The following is a 5,658-nucleotide window of genomic DNA, read 5'->3' as shown; positions in this document are numbered from 1 at the left end:
TGATCCAGTCCTGCTAGTTTAAGGTGATCCAGTCCTGTTAGTTTAAGGTGATCCAGTCCTGTTGGTTTAAGGTGATCCAGACCTGCTAGTTTAAGGTGATCCAGTCTTGCTGGTTTAAGCTAATCCACTCCTGCTGGTTTAAGGTGATCCAGTCCTGCTGGTTTTAGGTGATCCAGTCCTGCTGGTTTAAGCTAATCCACTCCTGCTGGTTTTAGGTGATCCAGTCCTGCTGGTTTAAGCTAATCCACTCCTGCTGGTTTAAGGTGATCCAGTCCTGCTATTTTAAGGTGATCCAGTCCTCCCTGAGGTCCTACTGATCACTTGGATTCTCATTAATCAGTTTTTAATCTGTTTAATCAATAATCATTTTTTCTCGATACTTTAGCAGGAAGTTGTTCTTTGGGTTTAAGACGTGTGACAAACGAGCAGGACGTAGGTTTTCTTTCGTATCCATAGGATCATCTAAATCTCTGTTATTCTACATAAAGATATTCATAAACAGAATCTTCCCCACCAGAGAACTACTGAGCGCGCTCAGTTTGAGGCTGACAGACGTCATATCTGGAATGTGAACAGCTCAGTTTGAACACGTTTACAGTCAGAAACCACGACGCGGCGTTCTGGTTTTGGTGAAACCGCCTCAGCGTTCCTTTGGTCCAACATCTCCACGCTGGTGTTCTGCAGCTGTTCTACACATGTCGCCTCTCTACTCGTGGTCGTGTTTCTCATTATCTCAGATGACAGAACGCTCTGAACTCGTTGGAGTTGATGATGATGATGATGATGAAGAGGACGAGCCAATGATGTAAATCTTCCCGTTCTGGGATCACTCGGATCAGGATTTTCAGGTTCCCAACGGCGTCCGGATTATCATGCCGACGATCAACATTTAGTTTCTGCAGAACGACAGATTGATAAACGAGCAAACTAATGTGAAGCAGTTCAGAACCAGAATGTTTTCATCCTGGAGTCATGAGAATCACAACATGAAGATAATTCGTCCCAAAACGAAGCAGCAGAAGAAGAAAAGCTGAAACCTCGTTTCTGTTCTCTGAGACGAGCTTCTCTGACCAGCGTTTCTCTTCCTGACCAATCGGTCACGCTCTCCTTTAGAACGCAGCTTCCATGAAGGAGTTCATTCTGACGGGTCCAAAACCTTGTAATGAACAGAACTTCTACAGAACTTTGTGTTGATCCCCCAATGAGGAGGTCCATTTGTAGATATAGAAACAACAGAAAAGAACCAAACCATAAAAGTCCATGAACATTGATGGACACGTCACTCACCAACAGCTGATCCAACACAATGTAAATATTCTTTATAGTTTCATCTGTTCATAATAGATTTGGTCAGAATAGAAATAGAAACATTAGAGTGAAGCACCATGAAGACAAGAATCTATTCTGTTTGATCTTAAAGACGTCGTCCAATGAAAACTGATTTTACCACAGAGAAACATCTGAACAGAGGGAACAGATGGAACCACATCAGTCTGAAGACCTGATCCACGACTGAACCAATGGAATGAGCTGCTCTCATGAAGCTCTTTCTGAGAGGAGAGTCTTAGCGTCACTAAACATCATCCATGCTATCAGATCAGATCAGTTCATTATCATCAAGCTTATGGATTAACCCTCTGATGGAAATCTGATCCTTTAGTTTAGGGTAACAGTGGTCAAAGTGGGGTCATCTGAAGATAGCAGAAGGGTTAAAGTATATATTAATAATAGATGCTTTTTATTCTTGAAGTCCTTCTCCGTCCTCTCAGTCTTCACTTTGACTCAACGCGACTCTGGTTTGTTTTCAGTCGGGATGACTTCATCTGTGCTGCACTTTAATGAAACATGTCAGTTCCTGCTTGGAGGCAGAACGTCTCCTGCTAACTAAAAACCTCCTTCAGTCCAACTATGAGTTCACAGATAATCACAGTACAGAGAACACTGGAGACTTGTAAAGTTTCCTAAAGTTTCCCCTTTTTTCATGTGAAAAATGTTCAAACTGAATCAGTTTAATCCTCTCTTTCAGGAAATAATTTTTGAAGAAAAAAATCTGTAATTTCCAATCATCAGAGATTATGCCAAAAAGGGAATGAGGTTTCCATGACAACCACTAAATGTTTGTAGGGAGGAGTGAGGCAGAGCAGATGCATGCTGTCAGTCTGTGTGACTACGGTTAGTTTTTCAGAATGTTTACACGTATTACTGTTAGGATGAGCTGAAATCAGGAGATCTGCTCCAGGAGGTTCAGTTTTCACGGTGCTGCCTCAGACTCTTTCCATCTTTGATCTCCTCGTTCGTCAGGAAGAATCCAGGTTTCACTCCTCCTGATTATCGCTGCACCTCTTTGTCGTGTTTGTGCAGGAAGACGTTTCTGAAGCTTCATCGCTCAGAGAAGTCTGTTTAAGCTGCTAAAACCGCGACGTCCTCTGATGGTAAACGGGTGAAACGTCCAGCACAGAAGAAGAGGTTCTTCAAAGTGTGAGACCAGCGACGCTCCTCAGAGCTCAAACACAGGAAGTGTCGGTGCAGGAATGTCTCTGTGGAGGACAAAGGTGCGACGCCACGTGTCCCTTTGACCCCGTGTGCGCCCTGACCGTTTGTCCTGTCATTAAAGCTGAAAGGTCCTCAGTGGAAGACTTCTGAAAATGTGCCGACCTCCAGGAGATCCTTTCAACGAACCGACGGCTCCTCCTCACTAATCTAAAGCATTTTTGAAATTCCTTTTTCCACATTTCCACCCAAAGTTCTTCAGCTTTTGTTCTTTTATTGAGCTGCAGTCACACTGAAGAGAAGATGAAGAATTCTTTGGTTTCTTTATTGAAAGTCTCCAAACATCTCTCTCTGAAGGAGAATCATCTTCTAGAAAAACCAGCGTCAGAGTTGTTGGTTTAAAACCGCCCTGTCTGCTGATCCTCCGTGTGATCAGACTTCCTGATTGAGGCTCCTCCCATCACCACGTCTTCATCAGTGGTTGGGCTTTGGTTCAGCGGTCTGCAGTGATGACCATCCACTCTCAGGGTTTCTGCAGTGAAGCCAGCGTCTGCTTCAGCCAGAACAGCTGGAGGGCGTGAAGCCAGTCTGCGGCTGAGTGTTGGGTCAGAATTCTGGTTCCAGCTTCCATACAATCACTTTATTATACTTCATAACCATGAGCCCCCCCCCTCACATTGTCACCCGCTCTGCTTCAGGCTGCAGTTTACTGGAACCTCAAGCGCTCTAAAGCTCTAAAGTGCAGCGTTTATTTTCCTGGGAGCGGTCAACTTCCTGGCTTTGGGCCGCAGGCCTGATGGATGAAAACATGGAACTTCAGGGCGGAGCCAAAAGAGTCAGACAGACAGGTGTGTGTTGGTGGAGCCCGGGTCTGGAGACTGTGTCTGGAGACCGGGTCTGGAGACTGGGTCTGGAGACCGGGTCTGGAGACCGGGTCTGGAGACTGGGTCTGGAGACCGGGTCTGGAGACCGGGTCTGGAGACTGGGTCTGGAGACCGGGTCTGGACTCCATGCTGACGTCTGGAACAGGAACATTCGGCTGCAGATGAACGTCCTCTACTTTACTGATAGGTTTGATTCATTTATCAAAGTCCTCTTCTTCCTCTTCCTCCTCTTCCTCATCATCTTCCTCATGGATCCCAGATGTTCTGCGAGTTCAGAACATCACAAACAGCAGAAGGTCCTAAATGTGGGTCACATTGGTGTTAAACAGCCTCCGAAAACAGAGTTCGAGTTCCACCACAGTGTCTTTGATTGACAGGTTCCTGTAGAGCAGTGGACCCCCAACCTCCGGGTCACGGACCGGCACCGGTCCACAGGTCACTTGGTATCAGACTAGAGACAGAAAAAAAGAAATATATGCGCCAATTTAGATTATTTCCATTTAGTTTATTTTCTGATCCTGAAGGGAGTTTTATTTTGAAAGACTTCCAGATCCTGTTCCGTCTGGGTCACGTGACTTAAAGCGGCTACATGGATGGCTAACCGGATTGCTAAGCTAGTAGCCCAAAGTTAAATGACTAAAACAAACAACTTTGATAATTTGGAAAGTTTCTTCCAGGAGGAAAGAGGAAACTGAAGGAGAAGCTTTGACTTCACAGAACAATAAATCTGCTGTTTACAGACAAAAATCAGGAGTTTCCTCCACATGCAGGATTGTTCTTATGTAGCAGAAGCCGCTCTGGCTAACACGCAGCGACAGACTCGAGTGTTTCACTCACAGATAATGAAGTTGGAGACACAATGGATTTAAATTACTTTATAAAATACCAGTTTAACATCGTTCATGTCGTTTTATTTTGCTTTATTTATCTTTACCACCTTAAAAGTCAGACGTAGCATTAGCTAGCGTCTGGTTGTTAGCCTCCACTTTGATGTTAAAGTGAAAATCTTAATAAAGTTCAAACATTCAACACAGAATGAAGATTCAATCAAATAAAGTTTCTGATTTGTGGAAACTTGTAAAAGAGAATTTTATTAGAGCAAAGCTGAATTAGATTCATAAACTTTAGCTCAGAGAATGTTCCTTTGTGTTGAACAAATAATGAATGAGGATGTGAAGACAAAATATGATCAATCTGTTTGTCCTGAAAGATAATCAGAGGATTGATGTTAAAATGACATTCTATGGGGAAATAAAATCACAAAATGGATTATTTTTTAAACCAGAAATGATTTCTAGAAAAGAACAACTTTGTTTCATTGGATCTTCATCCAGTGTTCTGATCTGCTCTGATCTGCTCTGATCTGCTCTGATCTTCTCTGATCTTCTCTGATCTTCACTTATGATCCGTTTCTGCTGCAGTGACGATAAACGGAGGTTGAAGCTGCAGCGTTTTCACCGACGAGGATGAACTGCTTCAGCTTTTAACGGGACTGTGATGATGCAGAAGGATTTCTGAGGTTTCATAGACACTTTCGGTACGGTTTCCTAAAGGAACAGGAGCGTCTCTGAGTTTTGGATGACTGTGGTCAGCTTTAACCTGAACATCTGCTCTCCGGTTGGTCCCGTAACTGTGTCCCCACAGAAACCTAAACTTTCCATTTCCTCCTCGGTGGTTGTCTGTGTGTTTCTGCATCGTGAAGACGCGCTGCGTTTCAGCCGTACATAAAGACTCCCTGAAGTTCTGTTGTTTCGTGGACGGTTCCCACCGCCGTTGAGGCGGCGCCGTCTGTGTTTGCGTGCACGGTCATCTGCTCTGCAGCGGCTGTTTGTCAGCAAACCTCCATTTCCTGATGGCTGCAGCACAAATTGACTCAACAGTTTGCTCTCAGTTTACCTTCTTGTTTCTCTGCCCGTGGCGAGTAAACAGCAAACATCTGGCTCCGTCCTCCGTCAGCGAGTCCCGGTTCTCGCAGAGACTCGTTTGAACAGCTGATCTACTCTCATGCATGTTGGGAGGACTTTAAAAAGACTTTTATTTTGGAGTCTCTCTGCTGCTGACTTCCAGACTTGTTCAGCCAAAGATGCAGATTCCTCCAAGCCTCGGTCCACATGTGTGGGCCTTGAGTCCAGCGGACTGAAGCCCAGAGGATCTGCAGGATCTGCAGGATCTACAGGATCTACAGGATCTGCAGGATCTACAGGATCTACAGGATCTACAGGATCTGCAGGATCTGCAGGATCTGCAGGATCTGCAGGATCTACAGGATCTACAGGATCTACAG

At 44.7% G+C, this 5,658-nt stretch overlaps 1 protein-coding gene and 1 long non-coding RNA gene across 3 annotated transcripts in view; one reads left to right on the top strand and one right to left on the bottom strand.

The window, feature by feature from the left end:
- LOC112151512 (collagen alpha-1(XVIII) chain) overlaps positions 1-5,658 on the top strand; it is a 42,395-nt gene that overhangs the window by 3,052 nt on the left and 33,685 nt on the right. The gene's annotated exons all lie outside the window — the stretch shown is intronic.
- Positions 1-5,658, bottom strand: part of LOC112151514 — a 17,201-nt gene that overhangs the window by 1,642 nt on the left and 9,901 nt on the right. The window lies entirely within an intron of this gene.

Source organism: Oryzias melastigma, linkage group LG20, assembly GCF_002922805.2.
Source record: "Oryzias melastigma strain HK-1 linkage group LG20, ASM292280v2, whole genome shotgun sequence".
NCBI lineage: Eukaryota > Metazoa > Chordata > Actinopteri > Beloniformes > Adrianichthyidae > Oryzias > Oryzias melastigma.
The sequence above is the reverse complement of the archived record's forward strand: the minus strand, read 5'-3'. Positions and strand labels throughout refer to the sequence as shown.